Source organism: Lissotriton helveticus, chromosome 10, assembly GCF_964261635.1.
Source record: "Lissotriton helveticus chromosome 10, aLisHel1.1, whole genome shotgun sequence".
Classification (NCBI taxonomy): Eukaryota; Metazoa; Chordata; class Amphibia; order Caudata; family Salamandridae; genus Lissotriton; species Lissotriton helveticus.
The window spans coordinates 1,080,828,913-1,080,853,667 of record NC_136071.1 but is presented as its reverse complement, the minus strand read 5'-3'; positions in this window follow the sequence as shown (position 1 = coordinate 1,080,853,667).

Below are 24,755 nucleotides of genomic sequence, written 5' to 3'. Positions count from 1 at the left end.
AGCGGACCCACACTTCATTATAAGTAATAGGACCCACTCTGTGTTTTGAATAGAGCTCATAAGTCGGAGTTCCAACCGGAGGTATCGGGCACGAATCCTCCAATCGGGAATCCCTGTTGCAACCACAACTAAACCATTTCTTAATTTTGCTAAGACCAGGCATCTTATAGCTCACTAATCTAGCTTCAAACTTCAAGGGGTTATCAACTATCGATACACTCGTAAATATACGAGCCCCTCGGCTTCGATTTTTGCAAAAATCAAATCAAAACCAAGAACCAAAACAAAGTTGTGGGAGCGACCCACTTATACTTAACCAAAATATCTGTCATGCCACCAGGAGACCGTCTATCTTCTCGCTCTACAAAGGATCAATCAAGGGTCCAAGACAGGGCGACAGTCAGGGCAGCAGTCCTTCGTAGCCGTTGGAAAGCGGGAAGCCTCGCAGAAAAGCCCTTCGGTCCACGTCGACATGCAGGGGTCAAGGAAGTGGCGGCCTTCCTCCATAATTTCCTCACGTGGCTCCTCACGATCCTCGGGCTTGGACCGGTACCGCTGAAGTCGCCCCACGCTGGGCGCCAACTGAAGAACCGTGTTTTAGAACCCAGCGGCGCCAGGGACACGCCCAAAGTCTTCGGGTTAGAGACACGGAATACTTCTAGGTGGTGTCAGAGATCAAATTTATTAGCTGCAGCTAGTAACAGTAATCTCAGCAATACAACACGGTGTACAACTCAAGAAACTGTTCCATTTTCATAGAGCAAGACATCAGTATTTATACACAATATTCTCATTATAAATGTACACCCACTGCGCAAAATTCTGACCAATAGGACACATTTTCTAACTGAGTATCACATTAACAGAAACCCAATTTACAGTAACCCAACCCAAAAGTTAATTATTAGGAATGTCCCAAATTCAATTTCCACAAGCCGGACAAACCCATAATTGAAAGCACTACCCATGTAATGAAAAGTCGTAAGGAAAGAAACAATTCAGATGCTGGTTAGGATAAGATATGTGCAAGGAAACTAAAAGTTAACGAGGTCCTGAACATTGATTGGCAATCTCAGACAAGAATCAAACCAAGGGAAATTGGCTTCGTGAAGGGTCAGTTTCAGGTGAAGAGGTCAGCGTCCTGCAGTTCACTCACAAGTCAGAAAAGGGCCTGTTTAATGCATACATGAAAAATGAGGTCCAAGCAACTTTGTTTGTTCGGTTACCTCCACGGCCTATGTGAGGGCAACACAAAATGGCGTTACGAACAACGCAAACAAAATGGAGTCCGGTCCCGAAAACCACGGAACCTCAAGGGTCTACTTAAGGGGTGACACAATATGTCCTGCAGGCCCAATAGTAGCATTTAATTTACAGGCCCTTGGTATATGGATACCAGTTTACTAGGAACTTATAAGTAAATTAAATATACCAGCCAGGTACAAGCCAATGTTCCTTTTGTTTATGGAGTAAGCACACGCACTTTAGCAATGTTTTCCAGTGGTAAAGCGTACAAAGTTCTAAGGGCAATACAAATAAATTCAGCAAAAATAGGAGGGGTGAAGGCAAAATGTTTCTGGTGACCCTGCAGAGAAGGTGAAGTCCAACAGCTATCTTTATTTATATAGTTTTTTTCCTAATCTTACCACAGACTCCAGCAGATCTTAACAAGTCAATTAGTACTTAACTGGGCACCTCTCGACTCACTGCCTTTGTCTAGCCAACCACGGCCTTCCTCTTTATCCCGAGGACTGGTGTAATCATTAGACAAAAGGTACAGATTGCAGGGTCTTAATTATTTATCATGTGCAGGGGCCGCCCCCTACAGAGCAAAGGAGACCAGATGTTTACGGGCAATTCCTCTTGATCTAAATTTGCCATACATAGGCTGGCTTTAATCCAACTTTCTCTAGTGGGGGGGCCAGATCCTTCCATCTGATGCAGATCTCTCTTCTAGCCAGAATCACAAGATAGAGAAGCAGGCTCATCTGGGGCTGTGAGAGTGACCTGGTATCATAGTTATTCATGCCACATATCACCGGGGAGAGATCCACCTCTATACATACTTGAAAAATATCTGCCAGAGTATCCCCTACCTCTCTCCAAAATCCAACTAATTCTGCACATTCAAAAAACATATGAATATCATCCACCGTATTAATAGAACACCTCGGGCAAACTGGAACTGAAGCGGTGGTTGAAACAAATTTGGCGATTTTAGCCGGTGTATAATAAAGCCTGTTTAGTACAAAAAAAATATTTTTCTTTAAGTTTGCGGGCTAAATGTATTTATACATTAACTTGATGGAAAATTCAAAAAGGTTTTCAATATCTTGGAGAAGTGGGGTGGAATTCCATACTGCTGACTGTGGGGGGACCTCATGATCTACTGCTTCTAAAAGGCTTGTGTACCACTGTGATACTTCTTTTTTCCTCGGGCGGGCATTTTGAAATAACAGCTCAAGCTCCCAGTTCCCTACTGTATCTCGAGCCACCCCCTCAAACCATGACCTTATCTGAAGGTACTTAAACCTTGAAAATGCAGGGCCAATTTTGTCTAGCAGTATCTCCCAAGGGAGAACCCCATCTAAATCCAGCAAATCTAACCACCTCTCCAAACCCGCTCTTCTAATCGCAATCGCTAAACTATTGCCCAGACAAATAGGGCTCCCCGGTGAATCCCAGATTGGTACAAAAGGGGAAAAATAGCCAATACCCCAGATACGCCTTAATTTGTACCATATCTGCGAGGCAGCTTTTAGAACCTTGAGGCGTACCCGCTTGAAAAATCTAGGGGCCCCAAACGTATATAAAATCCCTACCTGCCCATTACCACCCTCTGCTAATCAATTTTCCCCAAAAGTCTGCCCCAAGAAGTTTCCACCGGAGTAGAGAGGAGCATCCTTATGCCCTTGAATTGGAAAGCCATTAGATATAAACTTATATCTGGAAGTGCCAGGCCGCTTTTCAGCAGCTTCCTTCTTAGTTTCTTCCAGGATAGCCTGGCACTTTTCTGCCCCCAGATAAAGCTGCCTATCTTCCCCTGAATCTTATTAATGCTATCCTGCGGAAAGGTGAGAGGAACTACACTAAGAAGGACGGTCAGTTTAGGTAAAAGTGACATCTTCACCAGGTTGACCCTCCCATAGATTGATAAAGGGAGAAAGTCTAAATCTTTTTCAATCTTTTTCCAATTGATCAAAGGTATTTTATTTAAATCCTTTACTATTTTTATTCCTAAATACCTAAACTCTTTACTTACGGGGCCGTGACTATACACCGAGTTCCAACACGTAATCTCGGTTTTATCCGAGTTGGTCAAATACCCTGAAATCGCACCAAACTTTAACAACAGGTTTTCTAGATGCAGAATAGAGCTTCAGGATTTGCAGTACAGATTATTACATCATCCGTGTATAAAGCGATTTGACATTGATAGTCTCCTGACTTAAAAGGGCTTATGATATTATCCTGCCTAATCGCCTGCATGAGGGGCTCAATATAAATATTGAACTAGAGGGGAGACAGGGGACACCCCTGTCTCGTCCCTCTCTGGATTTCAAAGCTAGGGGTCAGCGAGCCGTTTATTAAGATCTTTGTTGATGCTCCATAATATCTGTTCTTTAAGGTCTGGACAAAAGTCGGACCCATACCCATGCCCTCCAACACCGCCCATAGATATTTCCAACAAAGCCGATCGAAGGCTTTAGCGGCATCTAATGCCACTACTGCCAAGGGGTCCCCCTATTTTCAGCTAGATCGATGTTGCCAATTAACAGTTGAATTTGTTCCTGAATGACTCTCCCGGACATAAAGCCCTTCTGATCGGTGTTAATTAGGCTTGGTGCTAATTTACCCAAGTTCCCTGCCAAAACACTCATAAAGATCTTGTAATCAGCGTCCAGCACGGAGATTGGGCGGAAAGATTCAGGCAACAGGGGATCCTTCCCAGGCTTCAATAACAAGACTATCATAGCCTCCTTCCATGAGCTAGGGATCTTCCCTGCAGGGCTATATACCATCTTAAATAAAGTGTGGAGTACAGGTAAAAGTTCATCCAACAGGGCTTTATCAATTTCACTTGGAAGGGCATCGAGGCCAGCAGCCTTCTTAGTTTTTGCCCTCTTTCTTTGCTCCTTAATCTCCTTCATTGAAATAGGTGAATCTAAGAGATCTCTAGTTGCATCTGTAAGGACAGGAATAGTTTCATCCTTCAGCCACGATGGCATCTTGTGAGGGATCAATGTCCTCTTTATAAAGATTCGCAAACTGGGACAGAAGGCATTTCTGCATAACTGCGGGCTCACTGGTTTTAGTTCCCGCATTATCAATTATTAGTTAATTAATGATGTTTTTTGCCCTATCTATACTTGCCGTCCATGCCAATAGGGCACCTGCTCTCTCCCCATATTCAAAGATTTCCATATTGCTAACCTTCCACTGAGCCTTACATTTCTGATCCAAATAGGACCGTAGATCTCGTCTTGCGTCCTCAAGTTTTTCCTCTATCTGTACCAATTCTCTGGAACAGTCCTGGACAATGTGACTTCTTTCTTCTTCATAAGAAGAGATTCTTCCCTCCAGCGTCGGCAGTTCTAAAACATTGTTCTTATTCCTTGAACTTATTAGACTACATAGGAGCCCCCTTAAATTTGCCTTGTAGGCGTCCCAAATAACCTCTACTGAAGTCAAACCAAGACTAAAAAAGAAAAACTCCAGAGAGGATTTTTTTAATTGCCTGGATGATTTCAGGAACCAATAGCATTGTCCTACTTAGAGTCCATCTAACTTCTTGATGTGTTATCCTTGTGGAATATAAAAATAATAAGGGTGCATGGTCAGATAGATGACTTGGGGATACAGATATACTGATGACATTCTCTATATTCTCTCTATTTACCAGAGCATAGTCAATTCTAGAAGAGTGATGCTTCTTTTTACAATAAAATGTAAATCCATCCACATCCACCATCTTTGCTCTCCATGGATCAACTAAGTTGATGTTCGATAATACATTTTTCATAACCCTGCGAGATCTCGGGGTCCCATTAACACAACTTACATTGGATCTATCCTTCACTGCATCGAGCCGAAAGTTAAAATCTCCACCTATAATAATCGGGGGATTGACCATAATTAACCTGTCCTGCAATTTGACTAAAAAGGATGAGTCGTCCGTATTGGGGCCATAGTAAGAAGAACAGATCAACTTCTCTCCCTCAACGTCTAACAACTCAATAACCCATCTACCTGTTTGATCTGTCTGGACCGAACTTATTGTAGACGTGTTTCCTTGTTTTACCAAGATGGCGAATATTCAATGCTTGCTGGGAGTAACAGAAACATAGAAGCCAAAGAATTTTTGAAAAAACAGATTCAGACTCTGTCCTATTCAGATGGGTTTCTTGCAACAAACACACTTGCGCAGGAGACAGCTCTAGATACTTAAAAATTAATCTTTGTCTCCTTGGACATCTTAGGCAATTCAGGTTCCAAGAGATGAATTGAATACTCCGACCCCCATCATTTTATCTTTAGACAACTTAAGTGAGTCTTATCTAGATGCTGGGGTTGTTCTTTAAATAATCTAATCATAAGGGAATCAATTAATTTATGAGATGAGGAAAATATTTTACCTATTTTGCATCCACCCTGTGCCACCCTTTCTGCTCCCCTACCCCTCCCCCCAAGCCCCTCCATTCCACCCGGATCCCCGTGCCCCTCCATCCCCCTGCCACCCTGAGGAACCCTACCTTCGAATAGGTCAATACCTATTCGGACCCAACCTCCCTCCAGGCTCTACAAATATACATAAAAAACTAGTAAACCATTGTGATGGGGGAACAAACTCTCCTAATAGCTAGTATCCCCTACATCCCTCCCTGTTTCTCAAGCTGAATCTTGGCTATGAGTGTACCTGCTTCATTAGTGGTCCGGATCATGTGCATATGGTTATTCCACATGACTCGCAGTGTAGCTGGGAACCTTAGTTGAGCCTTGGCCCCAAGACTATTCAACTCTGCCAGTCTCTTTCCCAACTCCCACTGCCTTTCAGCTGTTATATGTGAAATATCGGACCTGATGGAAAAGGTGAATGGGGACCTATCTGAAAAAGGGGAGGATATAGCCCCCACTTTTAAGGCTGCAGATAAAATCTGTTCCTTCACTGAATATGAAAGAAAATTACCCAGTATCTTCCGTGGTTTCTGCCTTCATGGGTTTCTTATGAAGGGGTCTCTATGTACCCTCTGAATTTCGGTTTTTAAGTCCACATTAGGGAATCCCTCAGAGACCGTGCCTTTCAGTAACGAGATCACAAACCCCTTCATATCTTCTCACTCAATTGCTTCTGGAACATTCAGAAATTTCAGATTATTTTTCCGTGAATGATTCTCGAGTCTTTCCAAGTCATCTTAAAGCTCTTTGTTTTGCATAGCTAACTTCTCGAGCTGGAAAAAGGAAGACTCTATTGTACTCTTCAACTTCGGAATCTCAGCCTCTATTGCTTCTGTTCTTACGGTAACCTCTTCAAGCTTCTCAGCTAGAATCTCATATGAAGACTTGATGGCAGCCTGATTCGCCTCAGAGACTAAAAACCTATTGCCAACTTTGCTTGATTTGCCTCTGATACGGGAAATATATTTGCCATTTCATCTTTCAAAGCAAGAAGAATGTGTAACAGAGAATGAGAACGAGAATCAAAGCGAGAATCTAAGCTTGAAGTCAGAGTCTCTTGAGCCTTCAGAGGCCAGCAGGGACTGGTTTCACTTACCGGGTTGCACAGACTGTCTTCCATTGGTTCCTTTTGGCACTCCTTGCTCATCTCATGGGTCTCCTGGACAACCCTGTTTTTGCCACCTTTAGACCTCTGAGCAGTACCCAACTCTTCCCTATTATCGGGGCGGAAACAAGAGCGTGAACAGGGGCTGGAACAGAGATGGGAACTTCCACAATTTTTTTTATATCTGAGCCCTTTGCTTGGTCTACTACAGAGTATCTATTTGAGAGGGCTATAGCTGGATGTACTTCTAAATTAGTGTCTGATATGGTGAGGTCTGTGGAATCCACTAGCTCGTCTGAGTTCAAAATGGTGGCACATTCCAGCGGACACTTTTGCTTAACCTGTTTAGCCCCTGGGATCTTCACTCTTGGAGTCGTAAGAGTAGGCATGGATTTTAAAGAGACAACTGGAGCCACAATAGGTTGAAGATTTGACTCAGACATGCTTTCCAGGTTCCCCTCCCCTTCAAGAGGCGGGGAGAGTGAAGGCAATACTTTAGTAGTGGACATAGACATAACCTGATAGAAAGTTTTCAGCGACGGGGTTCTTTCAGATTTGGAAAAGGTGATTTTTTGTCACATACTTTCCCCTTACCTCTCTGGGTTTTAGGCTTAGCTGGAGTAGTTGCTAGGCCTGTACCCCCCACCTGCTTTGACTGTTTTGCAGAGAGTTTTACTTCAGCCACTGGTGGGGATATTCGCTGTGGTAGGCTCGATTGAATAATCACGTTATTAGAAGCAAAATGAGCCGCCCTAGCCCGCAGCGAGTACCTTGTTAGTTTAGGGGGAGATGTTCCCTCTTGCAAATCAGCCCCCTTCTCCATACTGTCCAGCAAGACTTTGCAATAATTATCCTCTACCTCTGTTATCGGTGCAGCTTTAAAGTGTGGCTCTGAATATGATTACGGGAGCTCATTGGCCCCCCAGAGGAAGTCCAAACTTAACCCCCCTTCTACAAGTTCATAATTTCGGCGATTTTTCCCAGAGGTTCTATGCCACACCTTAACCTCACCTCCTACCTGTTCCGAATACAGTGCACTCTGAAATCCGTATGTTCTCCCTCCTGCACTGCACAATGACCAAAAAAGGGGCCCGCTTCGCCTCCCTCTCCGGCGGCAACTTTCCACCTCCAGCCCGATCCTAATACGCCGGAGCAGGAACCCAAACACATGCCAGGTTCAGTGTAACTCACTGGCGCTAAGAAAACTAGAAGTGCCAACCGCGCCTGCCGGGTTCACTGCAGGAACCTCTGGCATACCAGCCGCCGGGCGCGAGGACATTGAAACGTCGTCGGACGGTGAAACGCCGAGACGCTGAGTAGAAGCTAAACCGGGCTGGCTACTGAAAAGACAAATAGTAAATATAAATCAGGTCACGTCACATTGTAAATGAGATACTCATATTCTGCAAAGCTTCCGGATCCAGGATTCAGGGTCCTTGAAGGGTCCATTGAGCTTCATATCCCCACTGTCATCCGGAGCCTTGGAGAGGTGCGTCCGCGGCCGTTCACACGGCGACTGCCATGTTCCTCCCCAACAGCTATCTTTAGATGGAACAGATGGAACACCCTCAATAAAGGTAACATCCTGGACATCATCATTTATGTGGACTTCACATTCCCACCTTATCCAACAACCGATTTAATCTAGATTAGTCCAACAATCTTGACATTGCATTCCATACAATAATATTAATATTCCAAACTCCTCAAAGTCTGCAGAACTTTAAAAGATATGGCCTTTCATCAACTCTCGGAAGTACTACACTAAGTCAAGAAGAGATATCATAAACTACCTTTCTATCATTAAAACAAAATCCTTGCACTATATTTTGTGTGCCATAGAACACCAGCAATTGAGATATCCGTAAACAAATCACAGGAAAACTAGAAAAGGAAAAACAGTTGCTTTGAAAGCCCTCAAAGAGCAATGAAAAAGGTATAGGAATCACATATTATCTGTGTAAGAAAACAGGGTTCTTTGCAGATGTCCCCCCACGTGTTGCCCCCATTTTACCTACTAGATGCTGCTTTTTTAATCTGACACTGCACTGAAGCCTACTATCCAGGCTCCAGTACCAGTGCTCTCTCCCTAAACAGTTTTTTTTTTAAATAGCTTTATTGGCACTTTGCATTTAATACAGCAGTAAACATAATATGATTCATACTATGTGGACCTTTCCCTCTCCTCTCTTTCTATTATCTTGGTCATCAATTAGTACATTTAATAAAATTGTTCTCTGCATTTTCATATTCATGCTGTGAGTTCCATCCTAATCATAATAGTAATAACTCCCCTCTCCCTCCCACCCTGTCCGTGCTGTGGTCTCGTTAGTCAGTGGTCATGTCACGGGGCCAGAAAACATCAGCATGAGTCGATTGCCCTCTAACATCGTTCCCACTCTGCTTTCCCATCAGAAATCAACCCTGATTCCCCTCTATCCCTTCATCCTCCCCTGAATCTGAGGCTTGTGGATCTCGTAAATCCGCAATCATAGCAACCCATGCTTGTAGATTGTCTTCAAGTTTTTCATCATTCCTGACCTGTTTCAATTGGATTAGTACTGCTGTCGCCCATTCGCCCATATCTCTCAACCATCTATCCATGAGCGGCAGAACTGGACTCAACCACGAGATTGCCACTTGTCTTTTTGCTAATACCAACCCTAGGACCACAAACCTCCTGCTTAGTTCTTTTTCCGTAGGAGTGGTTGGTAAGCCCAACAGCACAACTCGAATTTTCTTAGGGATTGTCCATCCCGTGGCTATGTGCAGTCTTTCTAGTATACTCTCCCAGTATTGTGTTAATGTTCAGCATATCCACATCATATGTATAAAGTGAGCTTCTGATTCACCGCATCTAGGACATGTGTCTGAGTGTCCCGGGTATATTTTAAGGGTCTGCTGTGTTAGATATACTTGGTGCATTACATTGTATTGTGTTAATCTAAATCGCATGTTAGAGCTCACCCTTCATACCCCTTCATGCATCTTCATCCACTCCTGGCTTGTTATGGGTTTGTTTAGGACAACGTCCCATCTTGTCTGCACCAGGAGGACTCCGGTGGGGAGATCATCGTTAAGTGCTTTATAAATGTGGTAGACAACAGTGTTGTTAGTACCAATGTACTGGGGTGTTCCTCATGAAATGAGCATCATAACTCTCAGGCAACGGCCGATATCTTCTCATATTGGAGAAACTGCCCAGTTCCCAGGTCAAAGGGGGTCACAACTTCCTCTCTTGATAGAAACTGCCCATTACTTTAAAGGACTCCCATTGTATGGTGGTTTGACATCGAGTCTGCTATACTTTTGAACAGTTTTATGACCCATAACGGCATGTCCTGGGCATAATGTGCGTGCCGGACCACCCTCCTGGCCGTGGCCTCCCATACCTCTGTCAAGTGTGTACATTTTGGGGATCCCAGCATAAGTAGCTCCGGAAGGGGAGCCTCACAATATGTGCCAGCCAGTAGTCACTTTTCCCAGTTTTCATTTTCCTCCAATCAATGGACTACATGTTGCAGCTGTGAGGTCATATAGTACAACTCCAAGTGATGCACCTCTAACCCACCATGCTCCCATTTTCTTTGAAGGGTTCCTTATCATATGTACTTAAACTTGTTCCCCCACAAAAGCTCTAACAGCAGACTGTCTAAAGTTACAAAGTATCTCCCAGGTACTATATAAAAGGAGTGTTGAAGGGCATAAAGGCAGCAGGGCAGAATAATCATTTTTATAATTGCCACCCTCCCCATCAGGGACAGAGGTACATTTTCCCAGAACCTTATTGAGGTATGGCTACCTTCCACTACCCTCCCTAAATTGTTTCTTGATAGGAAGGGGCTGTATACATCAGGAGGATCCCTATGTACTTTTGTTCCCTCAGTTACCCATGGCAGGCCCACATCAGGATGATCATCCGGCGACTCCTCCTCCAATTTTCCTACAGGGACACATTTTTATTTCACCATGGTTAAGGAGTCCAGAAAGTGCCCCAAATTTCTCCAGGTCCATGAGAAGTACCGGCACCTCCCGGATCAGGTGCCGTAGATACACTAATGTATCACCTGCCTATAGGGATACTACATGGTTACTGTCCCTCCCCCAGGGGAATTCCCCAGCCACTCATTCTCTCCCTCAATGTTGCAGCCAGTGGTTTCACGCCGCCACAAAAAGGAGTGGCGACAAGGTGCAGCCCTGTCTGGTACCTCGTGTCAGTGTGAACTGTTCCGATACCGTCCACCGGAGCCAGGCCCGGGGTGTTGTTTTTTTTATAGCAATTGGAACCATTGAATAAACCTCAGCCTCATACCCATTCTTTGGGGAACTACTCAGATATACTGCCATTCCACAGATTCGAATGTGTGTTCAATATCAAGCATTGCCAACCCACATTCCTCGTTCCTAAGGCATGAGGTGTGCCAAACCTATGCTGGTCGTCACAAGATATGTGTGGTGTTCCTCCGTAGTATAAACCGGCTTGGTCTGGGTGTACAAGGTGGGCACAAAGGGCAGTTGCCTGGTTGCTAGGATTCCACGCAGGAGCTTAACATCTTGATTTACGAGTGATATTGGCCTGTAGGAGCCAGGCAGTAGGGGGGTTTTGTTAGGTTTCAATATAGTCACCAGCACCTCTTGCATGGGTGTGGGAAAGAACTGTCTTTCTAGGGCCTCATTATATACTTCTAGTAGTCTATCTGCTAGCAATGGCGCAAATCGTTGGTAGAACTCAGCCGGGAGTCCGTCGCTTGCGAGGCATTTGGCTGTTTTAAGACATCTGATGGCTGCTAGTGTTTCTTCTTTTGGCGATGGGGGCCGCTAGCATTTCTACAATATCAGGATGTAATTGGGGCAGCTCTATCTGCTCTAGGAAGGTTTGTATGATTTCATGCGGTGGGCGAGTTTATTTTGGTAGTCTGCAGCTAAGTGTTGGGTCAGTGCGTTAATTATCACAACATGGGTGCATATTGTGTCCCCATTGCTATTTTGTAGTTGCAGTATTGGAGTTGCAGAGGGCTCTGATTCAATAAGTCTTGCTAGTAGGGCTCCAGTTCTATCCCCCTCTAAATGTAGGCGTTGTCGGTATGCTGTGTATATGAATTTTTCCAGTCTTTGCCAAGAGTCCATCAGAGCTTCTGGTGCTGCATGCCACTCCTCCATGTTCTGAGGAGCCTCGTGCAGTTCCGCCTCTAATGTACCCAGCCGCTGCTCTTGTGCACAGATATCCTGTTCTCATTGATGTCTCACCCCATGGCATGCTTTAATCCAAACCCCCCTTATAACCCCCTTCATGGCCTTTCATTCCTTAGATCTATTGGACGCCGCCCCTCAGTTGTCCTCGAAGCAGAGGGAAAGGGCATCTGAGATTGTAGCTGCTTATGGAGTATCTGTCAGTGCCTCTGCCCGTAGTCACCACAGAGTTATCGCCAGGTGGCGGTTGCCACCCTTCAGGCTTAGCAGGATTGGAAAATGGTCAAATAAGTAGCAGGGCATATAGGATACTCCGGTTACATCAGGGGACAACTCCAGTGAGAGACAACAGTAGTCCAGTTGATTTTAGTTGTTAGTTATGGGGGTGTGACATGAGAATACTCATTTCAAAGGGCTACGTGATCTCAATTTGTCTCGGAGCTGCATGCCCTGTATTATATCTAGTAGTGTTGCAGTCATTCTGGATTTGGTATTTTCTCTCGGGGGTCTCGGTTCAATGTTGCGTCAATGATGCAATTTAGGTCACCCGCTAAGATTATCCCTGCCCCAAGGAACAGGGTTGCTGCTTTCATGGCTGTTGGGAAAAAGACTGATTGACTGGACAATCCAAGTTAGGGGCATAGACATTGATAAGGCATAGCTCCCTTCCCTCCTATTTTCCATGTAAAATTACATAGCGCCTTTCTGGAGGGTTCTGTCACCTGTTGAAGGTGCTGAAAGGGCACACCGGGTAAACCCAAATAAGTGTTCCCCATGCAAATCCAGTTTAAGAGGTGGCATATAGTTGCTCTCTATACCATTTTCGGATACAGGGAACAACATCTCTCAATATGTATGTTTCTTGTAGACATGCTATCGCCATTCGGTATCATTTCAATTAAGCTAGCACCCTCCGTCTTATCTAACAGTTTATCAAACCCTGGACATTCCAGGTAATGAGTTTCAGTATTTGGGCGGCCATTCTTCAATACATTTCCACTCATCCTTCCCCCACATTACCTTCCTTTCATTGCCCTCCCCTATTTACGCCCCCTTTGTTGATCTTTTGCACTCAGGTACCAGACATGTCATGAATAACATCTTAAAACGTCCCCAGATACAATTAACTATAATACTTTCCACTGTCTCCCCCCCTCTTGCCCCCATCCATTGAAGAATGCAAACTTGCACAAACTGCCCCATTTACCATCCTCCCAGCAAACAGAAAACAACAACAATCCACAACATCTCAAATTTGTCCGAGTCTACATCTGCATTACCAGTCTTAAGTGTGTGGCTGGTTGTCCCCTGCGATGCTGATGCGCCAGTGGTCTTGCAACTGGTGGGGTGCAAGGTGAAGTCTTCCAGCTCCCCACTCGGGTTTTGACCTCTCAGGGGAGGCCCCCATTAATAGCATGAACCTTAAATACAGGATACCCTTTCGTATTCCAACAAGTACCTTTGGCTACCCTTTACAGTTTATTTTTACTTCTTTCCTTCATCTATTTAAGTCTCTGAACCCTTATGGGTGCATCCCACATAGCGACCTTTTTCTCTGTGATCGTTTGACCTCATGGTCTGGTCCGTTAGTGTCTATGCCATGATCCTGGGCCACCCCCTCCGATACCAGCTTGTTCTCAGTGTCTAAGGCGTGTAATCATCATAGAGCCATCGCATCAAGGGGCCGCGAGAGAAAAACGATGCTGTGCCGTGCATCGCCACCGCACCTGAGATTGTCGCCGTCCCGAAGAATGTCGCATCTTGCCTGTGCGAGACGCTTCCTACCGAACCTGTGCACTGGAATCCATACAAGGTATCGCATCCCTCCCCATACAGACTGGATTTGTCGCAACATGCCCCCTGCGTGCAGTGGGGCTGTCGCATCGCATCCCCAGGGTCTCAGGAGTGACGCATCGCTTGTTTTCCAACACTGCAGCTTCCACTTGGAACTTTTGTCGCATCTACAGGTACTTTGGGCTAAACGTGACGCAACTGTGGATTATTTTGACGCAAACCCTAGAACTCTTTGAAAATCATATTCTTGAACTGTGTATGTTGGATTTTTTTCGTTTTGGTCTTGTATAGTTTAAATAAAGTTACTTTATTTTTCTAAACTGGTGTGGAGTCCATTTGTCGTGTTTTCACTGTGTTACTGTGAGTGTTGGTACAAATACTTTACACATTGCCTTTGATAAGCCTGTCTGCTCGTGCCAAGCTACCAAGGGGATGAGCAGGGGTTATACAAAGATCCTATCCCCCTTACCCTGACTAGCAGCAAGGGTCCCTATTTGGACATTGGTACCTACCTCTGCCAACTAGAGACCTCCAGATCTAACAGTAACTGTACTATATGTCAAGCAACCCTAAGAGGCAGGGTCCAGAATATTACTGGTTGGGACATATAAATGCAAGCCTAGATGTCCCTATAGTGTGGTGGCCCATTGCAAACTATGTGTTAGCTGCCTATAGGGTTACATTGGGCTGCCAAATGGGCAATCTCGAGATTTGCAGCTCCATTATGGTACCATTAAAATATATCATGTTTAGAATTAAACAATGGGCCATCTCACCCCTTTCAAAAATCTTGTGTCAAGGGCAATGTGACAAGCACCCAGGCGGCTACCTTAGAGGTTGTCCTCCTCTTTGCCCCAGCTTCTCTATGCTCTGGCTGGCAAGCCCAAATGTCCCGTATTGACTGCCACCAAGACAGGATTCTGACCTTCTGCCGCACAGTGTGATCAATCCCAGGAATCAGGAAGGAAGGCTTGGGAAGGAAGGAGGTCACATCTCCCTCCTCCCAAGCAGGCTAGTGAAGGGCCACGTCAAGGCAGTGTGCTTCAAAGGATGCAGAGCCTCTGATATGCATCAGGTCTGACTCCCAGAGGAAGAAACAGCTGTGCCCATCCCCCAGGCACATTTGCATCTGGACAGGTGGGAAGTTAGTTAGACAAGAAGGTGTACACCCACAGAAGGCTAGCCACACCTCCAGAGTGAGCAGGCTGGGTTGCATATTACAATTCAATGTCTGACATACTTAAGAGTGGCAGAATAGAGGGTTCTGGGTAGGAAAGGTGGGCTAGACCCCCATAAATGGTCACCTCAGGGGCAGACTAGATGCAGGGACTAGCTGCATGTTAGCTACTAGCTCCCGCACCATTAACTTCCCTAAATCTAGGATTTAAGGGACCCCCCTTACACCAGAATCTTAGATCTTAACAGCTTGTGTCAGAGAAGGACTAAGAGGAGTGTCATGTCGCTGACAACAGGACTTTGCCCTCAGCACAAAAGCAAAAGAAGGATACTCTGTCACTGTGGCAACAAACTTGAAACTGCATGAACGACTGTCGTCCTTGTCTGAAACTTAGCTCTCCTGAAGAGATGGACCTCTGTGGTAGCCAGAAGCACCCTCAGTCTCCCCTTGACTAGTGGCACTAGATCAATGGAAACAGCAGGTAAAAGACTAGCTGAATCCAAAGTAGCGATGGCCATCGGGCCCTCAGAGGGATTGTCCAAATCTAGGTGGCCCAGTGCATTTTGGGAGTTTTTGTCTCATCTGCCCCATACTTTCAGGCCGCTATGCCACTCCCCCAGATCCAGTGAAATTCAAGTACCATTTCACTGTGCTTACCGCTGCAAAGGCTTGTTGGTCACCAATCTGGTACCCCTCCCCCACACACACACTTGCTCCTGCATCTACAGGGAACACCATGCAACCATCATCTAATAATAATAATAATAATAATAATAATAATAATAATAGGGAGATTTGTAGAGCGCCTGGTTACGCGCACCGGCGTGTCCCCACGCTATAACAAGTGGAAGTGACAGAGTCAGGTGATCGGATGCAGCGAAAGTCTAGCGGAGAAAGAGATTGGTTTTAAGTTTCCCCCTAAATCTGGATTCGGAAGGTTCCTGGCGCAGCTCCAGCGGCAGGTCGTTCCAGCCTCTGGCTGCCAAATAACGGAAGGACCTGCCCCCCATCCGAGCCTTTCTTACTTTGGGGACTTTCACTAGCCCTGCACCAGTAGAGCGCAGGGCGCGGGATGGCTCATAGCGAGAAATCAGGTCCCGCAGTGGCATACGTGCTTTGCCATGCAAAATGCGGTGGCAGGTACATAATGCCTTTTACTCAATCCTGCTTCTCACAGGGAGCCAATGGAGTGCCCGATGCGCTCTCCCCGATGCCGACCTTCGAGGTAGTCTCAAGACCAGACGGGCCGCGGCATTCTGCAGCACCTGGAGGTGACTGATGTTCTTTCCCGTCGCCCCCAGATATAGCAGATTGCCGTAGTCCAGTCGCGCCGTTACCAGGGCATGCACCAGCGTCCTGCGGGCCTCCACCGGCAGCAAGTCCAAGATCTTCCGCAGGCTCTTTAGGACACCGAAGCATACACCCACAACTCGGCTGATCTGGGGTCCGAATGTGAGGTCAGAATCAAGCCAAACCCCGAGATTTCTGGCTTCTTGACACGGGGTAGGTGTCATCCCCAGGCAAGGTGGCCACCATGCCGACGACCACACTGAAGAGCCTCCTCCGTCTTGCTGCCGTTTAATTTGAGGCAGTTGGCAGACATCCAGGCAGCCAACTCCTGCATGCAAATTCTAAAGTTCTCTGCCGCAAGACCGGGCGCGCGTGATAGGGAGATGGCCAGCTGCGTGTCGTCGGCATACGACACTATGCGGAGCCCATGGCTCTCCACTAAGGTACCCACTGGAGAAACATACAGGTTAAAAAGAGTCGGGCTCAGGGACGATCCCTGGGCACGCCCTGACCCAGATTAACCACTCTCGAATAGTGGTCTCCCTGCCTGACCTGAAAGCCTCTGTCAGTCAAAACAGACTGGATCCACTTCAGCGCAGCGCCAGAGATCCCACCCTTGTTCAGACACTGTAGCAAGGTGGCATGGGTTACAGTGTCGAATGCTGCGCTGAGATCTAACAGGATCAAGGCCATAGTTTTGCCTTCGTCCACCTCCTGCCTCAAGGTCTCCACTGCCCTAAGTAGGGCTGACTCCGTAGAATGTCGTGGCCGGAATCCAAACTGAGTGTCGTGAAGGAGACTTGCCTCCTCCACAAACTCCATTAACTGCATATTCACGGCCTTCTCCGCCACTTTGGCCATGTAGGGTAACAGGGAAATTGGGCGAAGATTTTCAAGTTTTTCAAAGCTGATGTTTGGCTTCTTTTGCAGGGGGAGCACTACCGCCTGTTTCCAGTCTTTGGGCACAGTATGGGTTCTAAAAGAGACATCTAAAAGATGCCTAATATAGGGCTCCAGAAGCGGTAGGCTATCGGCCAAACGTTTAGGGGATATCGGATCCCTGGGAGAGCCCGATTTTACCTGCCTACAAATTTGTATCAGTATTTCTGGAGGAGGAGTAATGAAATTGGCCAGCATAGGTGGACCCTCAGTTTCCCTGGAAGATTCTACGAACTCAGATCCTGTCATGAGCTGATTAGGGAAGGAGGAATATATTTTAGAAACTTATTCCGCGAACAAATCCGCAATACGATTGCACGAGTCCACCGAGCAATCCCCTGGTGCAATGGTGGACTTACCCGCCGAAAGAGTCTTATAAATCAGAAATAAATCTTTTGCGGAGTTTTCTGCCTCTCTGATTTTATCGGCATAGTAGGTTGCTTTAGCCTTCCTGATCTTCCCATGGTAAATACGCCTCTTTACTAAGTAATCTTGTTTAACCTGGGCCCTAAAGGCTACCCGCTACTGCCTCTCTGCGCGCTTGCATTCCACCTTAGCTGCCCGCAGCTCGTCACTGTACCACGGGCCGTTCTCTGAATACGGCAGCCCGCCTTCTTCTAGCAGAGAGGGGCAGTGCAATCCAGAGCCTCCGTGATACATTTGGTCAAATTGTTACTGGCTGTTTCCACGTCCTCACCCCCGGCCCACCTCCCACTGTCAGTGCCGCATTAAATTTTGCTGGCGAAAATTTAGTCCACTTGCGGCTAAGATAGTTGAGGAATATCTTTTCCGATACTCTACTGGCTGGGATTCGCACCACAAAGGGCACCAGGGAGTGGTCCGTCCAAGGGACAGGGCTAACATCTTTGACCTCTACCTCCCCCCAGTTGGCAAATATCGGGTCCAATAGATGACCCATCTGATGGGTGGGGGATTTTACTCTTTGCTCTAGCTGCAGGGCCTGCAGTTCCTGCCTGAGTTCCACTGCCCCCCTGTTCAAGGTATCTTCCAGATGGATGTTGAGATCCCCCAACACGAGGAATTTATCTCTACGTAGTGCGGCCTCAGTGCAGCCCTCTACCAGACTATCCGTGAACCTAGTGTAAGGGCCAGGTGGTCGGTAGATCAGGAAGCCCTTCACTGTGTTACCACCGTTCACTTTAATAGTAAAAGCACCTGCCTCACTATCAGAGATGGGCGCTCGCTCCATTTGGCAGCATAGCGGTTGTTTAAATATAATGGCTATGCCCCCCCTCTGCCCAATGGTCTATCCTGCCTAATCATTTGGTATCCCTCAGGGAGTGCCTCCACTATGTCAGCGGCGGAGTCCCCATCCAACCATGTCTCTGTGAGGAACAAGAGATCGAAATGGTTCTCTGTAAGTAGGTCATAGACATCTAATTTATGTTTGGGCAAAGACCTTACATTCAACAACCCACACATTAAGTTAGCATACTCCTGTTTCTCCTCACTTCTCGTCTTGCAGCAGAACCAGCAGTGCTTGCATTCCTCATCCCTCTCCACTCTGAGGCTTTGCTGACACACCCTGGGAATATTCCTGCGGAGATTCAGGAGTTGCTCTCTATTCCACCGTATCCTTCTCCCCAATTGGCCAGGGGTTTGGGCTCTGGCCCGCGCCCGGCCGAGGACGGGTGCAGACGGGCTCGCCTTTGGCGCGCCGATGGCGCGCCCACTGCGCTTGTCTGCTGCGCTGCCGCGCTGGCATCGGCCTTTTAACCTCCCCCAGTGTCAGAAACACTAGAGCGCTGCCCGCGCACCGGAAGTATCTGGCTTGGACCTTCCACGCCCTCTGCACGAATGGTGCTGGTCACCGCCGTCAGAACGGGGCGGGAAGGAAGAAAACAAGTCCAGCCCTCCTGCGTGTTGTTGCTGCCGTCAGGTAGGAAACACTGCCCCCAGTTAACTTTCCCCAACAGTCTAGCTGTAAAAATGACCTTGGCGGTCCTGCCGTGCCCCAGTAAGTTCTACAGCACACAGCACACGAGGGAGCCTAATCGCTCTCCTCCCAACTGTCCTTCACAAATGCATGAGCACGCTCGCCGTTTAAAAACAATTAAAACTCTTCACTCAGCTTTAAAAGCACATCAGCGATCGCGCTAGTGTTTGCGCCGTCCAAGCAGCAGGGACACTGCCACTGTCCACTTGCCATCAGCAGCAGTGCATCGGTTGTGTTTTTGCAATCTATTTCTTGCAGCACCCTTTAGGAAGGGAAAATTAGCCCCGGGGTGTTTGAGTTGTACAGCATTGCATCCGTCATTTATTTGTGCAGTATTTTTTCTCCCTAGGTGGGATGGGTATGCCCAGACGTGGGTCCCCTGCTTGCTGTGGCCACTAGATTAAAGATAGGCTAGCTGATGAGGGGTGTAGCTTCAAGACTGATTTGCATATGGCTGGGGCCAAACTGGGGTGGCATGGTGAGCAAAAGAACATACTATTCCACCTACTTACAAATAACATAAACCAACTAATTAGGATTGAGTAAATGGTCCTACAAAACACTCTAAGCACTTTGCAGCACACCAAAGCACTGTGCTAATCCTTTGATTGCTACCCACCATCAATAGCTTTAAAGGTGAAAGTTCACTTTAAGAAAAACTCAAAAGCTGCTTATTTCTGTTATTCCTGAGAGACTCGCTACCACTTGGTACTCTTTTTAAAAACTTGGAATGCAAGATATCTTGCAGATTATCTATTCTATCAAGATATCTTCTAATGCATGTGATTCAGTCCCTCAAACATTTTTTTTAAAGTTGTTTCCAATTCATCTCTTCTCTCCTACTCAAAATAATCAGTGCCTCTCTCTAAAAAGGTAGAAAGCCTTCAGCTCTGAAACAATTATCACTTTACTCCACTCCTCAATAAACCCAACTTGGAGGCAATAACTTGAAAAACTGGTGCCCAGTATTTTAATCCTGCACCTCTGAAATTTCATTGGCAAAGCTTTTGCCGCACAATTCTTAACTCACATTTCTGGCAACATGGTTAACTCACATTTGTGGCAACATGCTCTAAAATTCTGGTCAATCCAGTTTCTATTGCAATGTTATTATGGCCAAAATCCAAATACTAGATCATGCCCTAAAAAGACGTATTTATAAAGATACCTTTCTACTGTTACTGGTGAAACCTTTCATCTGCATTTGACGTGTTTGATCATAATTCACTCCTTAATTTCTTTAACAGTAGAATGGGAATAATTAAGCCCAGCTGAATTTTAAATTATTCTCAGATAATTCGTGCATGTTTGGTAACGTTAGAAAATGCTGCCTTTCAAAGTAAACCTATAGCACATTAGGGCGGGAACACTGCAAACAACAAGAAGCCAAGTGTCTGCTGTTTGCAGCAATCATATTTTGTGCGCTATTCTTTACAGCACAATGCCACCAGAAATTGACGCAAGGATGCATTTCACTCTAAAATAAAGGTCTAAATCGTAGACTCCTGATCTCATCCCTCTAGGTGGAGGAACTGCAGTGCTTGCTGTCTTCCGAAAACATGTAACACTCAGAGACATACTCTATGGTTTTGCTTGGCATGGAACAGGAGCAAAAAGATTGAACCACTTTCTGCCCATGCTAGAGCAACTTCACTGCTCCCCCTCTTGAGGCAAGGATTGACTTCAAGACTGCATTCAACACCCACTAAAGAATTTACAATCGATGACCATCATTCAATAAATCAATCAATCAGTATTTGGACAGCGCTGCACTTACCCTCCTAGGGGTATCTGGGCACTGAAGGTGCTGTGTCTCCGTCAAAAAGCCTGGTCTTGACTTTCTTTCTGAAGTCCATTAGAGAGGGTGCTGTTGAGGTGGAAGGGCAGGTTGTTTCAGGTCCTGGCAGCGACGTAGAAGAAGATGCGACCCCGCTGCAGCAACAATGAATGAAGGGGGTGTGTGCGAAGTCGAGCGAGGCGGAGCGCAGGTGTCTTGCTGGCTGCTGGAAGCTCATTCTATGGTTGGTGTTGGATAGTCCTTTTTTGTGTAGATCTTTGTATGTGTGCGTGAGAATCTTGAACTTGCATCTCTTCTGGATAGGTAGCCAGAGGAGGTTTCTGTGGTGAGCGGTGATGCCGGTCCATTTGGGGAGGTTCAGATAGAATTGAAAACACGCCTCTTCAGACTGCATCACATTGACTTATTGCTCTAGCTGTTATGTCCCTTCTGTTATCAGTATGTTCTATGGAATAGTCCAATCTTTTTTTGCAAATACCTCTGTTGCCATTATTGAGGAATGTAATAAAGAAATACAACAAATAAGTAAGAATAATTAAATGAAGCCATACAAAAATGCTCGCCTACTACGTTTCACTTTATAATTGCGGCACAGCACAGATACATTTGACAATAAAGACCTGGGCCCAAACACAGTAAGTGCCAAAAGAGCCAGTTTGCACAGAGACATGGCACTAATAATAAGCATGCATTTATTCATGCCTATTTTTGTATGTGCTAACACATTAAACCCAGACCTATTGGCTTTGCCACTCCTTCTTTTACCTTGCATCAGCAAAATCTCCCAAAGTAAGTAACCTAAATGAAAGTTACAGCATAAGTGTTCTATGCATTTGAATGCTTATTTTGTATATTGAATTTGAGCAATATATTTATCTACAATAATCAAAACTATTACATTAAAAGTCCAATGGATGATATGGAATTTTGAAATTCCTTTCTATCTTGGTACAGATTTAAATTGCAGAGCCCCTCATACTAAAATAAAGTTCTAGTTGACGTGAACAGGCGATTTCGAAATTACTGCAATTTGTAGTGTCCTACTGTCCTTAAGAAAGCCCAACCACGGTCTTTGAAATTGGTGAAATTGTTGTTTTAGCAGTCAAAAGTCTGGTACAATCAGTAATCTTTTTTCATTATTGTTATTGGTCAAAAACAAGCATACATTCGGCTTGCCCTTTTAAGATGCAGGGCACTTTTTGTTCTTTCGTCGCTGGTTTTAGCAATTGAAAACAAAACATGCCGCTGGCTACTGTTCAATGCCAAATGCCTCAAATTGTGCATGAACAGTGGTAGGCCTCATTTTAGAGAATTAGTTAAACTTGGAGACCAGTTATATCCACGTGCCAGCCTGTTTTTTTTATGTTTGCTTGTTTCTAAAGTAGAATTCTTTCCAATTGAAGTTAAGTCAGTCAAATTGTTTCTTTCACGCATGCTATGCTATAAAATATCCTGGTTTAGAGATATTCAATACAGTCAGTCATGTAAGTATGCTACATAAAATACACATTTTTATCAAATGTCAAAAAAACACAAGTATGAGATTTTTTATGCATTTGCATATAGCCGAGCATACCTTTTTTTTTACATATATAAAATATAGTACATCACCATATATATATATATATATATATTCATGTGTTATTTTTAATTTGGTAGATTGAGGAAAATTATTTTTGTAATTACTTTTTTGTAATCTTTATTTTATTCATTTATTTTTATGTTGTTTTTCTAATCATTTTTCATGTTTTAATATCTAGAGGCCTATTACGATGGCAATAGGAAAGCCTCCGACCAAAGGTCTGATGCTTTCGGATCACCATCGTCAGTTTCCATTCCGAGCGTCTGAGAAAGATGCAGCCGGTCGGAATCAAAACCGGATGGTCATTCTGGCTTGCTTCCAACGGGCTCATGGAGCCTGTCGGCTAGTAGGAACCGGCTATTAATCCCATAGGACAGACCTTTCTGCCCTTGGGATTACAATGCACGGTTTCCAACATGGTTTCCATGCCGGCCAGTCCGACATGGAACCCATTTTGGAAATCGTGTTTGTGGGCCCCCAGCAAGGCCCCTCTTGGGTGCATGGCCTCCAGTTGGAGGCCGAGGTGGTGCAGGAATGAACCACACCTCCCATTTCCCTATGGGAGCATGCATTATGGCCAGTTTACAGCACTGACTGGACAAACAATAGTGAAAACTAAAGACTTTCAACCTAAGTGAGTGTTATCAAGCACTGTATTTACTATAATGCATTTAGGCTAATTGTGTACTGGGATGCCAAGCCATGTGCTCCCTCTCCTCTTATTTTGATTGGCTCCTTCATGAGATATTGGGCTGACAAGTTAATTGGGATGCACCTGCACTCTAGGAAAGGGACAAAACCCAGAGAAGACTGTGGGCATTACTGCCAGCACCCCCACGTTTAAAGTGGTACTGTCTACTGAAGAAAGGCAAACATCCTGAAATACCCGTCTAAAGACATCAGTACTGGCTGTACCAACTATGGTGAAAGTAAAGACTTTCAATTGGAGTGAGTGTTATCAAACACTCTTTACCACAGTGCATTTGGGCCTACTGTGTGCTGGTATGCCAGGCAGTGGACTCCCTTTCCTCTGTTTCAATTAATTGATAACAATACAAAAAAACTCCCCCCAGTGCTTTCTCTATCCCCTGGTCACTTTTCATTTGAATTTGGCATTGGAAGGATCACTCTCTTTATCTGCTGCATATATGCCATTGGTTTTAAGGACTTTGAGGCACATGCATCCATGTAGGCTTTTGCGATTCCTTAGTTGCGATTATTAAGGAATCGCATGTAGGTATCGCTTAAAAAATTGAGCTTCCCAAACATTCCTTAATTGCGAGTACGCAATACGTACTCGCAAATTGCGCATGCAATTTCAAGGGTGCCAAAAGGACTCCCTGTTGCACCCCTGAAATTGATATGTGAACACATGTTGCTCACATAAAATAACATTCTCTTTACGCAAAGCAGCCCTGTCCCCAGCACTGCAACAGTATCACCTGCCTCAGCAACCTCAAAATGCCATAAGAGTCAGACGGAGACACCACCACAACAGCATACAGCGACTGCTTCAAGACATACATTGAGTCTACCACCTCTTGGTTCTCTCCAGAACTCACCTTCATTAATTTCACCATAGAGGAAAGAAAAATGCATGTTACTATTCCAGGCATGTTTAGGAAGGAGAGACCCTACGAACACACCCACCCAACTACACTTTTGTACAAAAGGAAGCTGACTAAAGTGTTAGCTGTGGACCTCCTCCCTTTTTCTTTTGTGGAAGGTGTGGGTTTTTTAAAATTCATAGTGGCTGTCTGCTCAAAACGGAAGGCTCCCAGCTAGACCTGTTTTGCCAAAGTTGCATTTCCAGCGCTCCATCACGATGTGCTGTAATTTGGACAATTTTTCCAGCAGAGTGCTGTTCAAACTATCTACCTTATGACAGACATGTGGATCAGTTGTCAAGCCACTGATTACATGTGTATCACTGCACACTGAAACTCTTTTGTGGGGGTTAGGCAACAGGTATCTGTAGGTCTCCATGCTGAAGAAATCTTTAAGGGTATTCAGCGGCATGTAACAGTAGCAATGTTCTCCATACTGTTGCAACACCTTTGAAGAATTTAACACAAGGTGTTTGAATAGCTGCGACCTAGAGGTCTCAGAATTGGATTTGTTGCCACAGGAAATTGCAGTAATATAGTCAAGGTCATGGCAGAAGGTGGCTATTTCAGGGTCATGTGTTTGGAGCATTGTATCAACCTCACTGGGCAGAACTTTCTAAAAAAAGAAAACTAAGGGGCC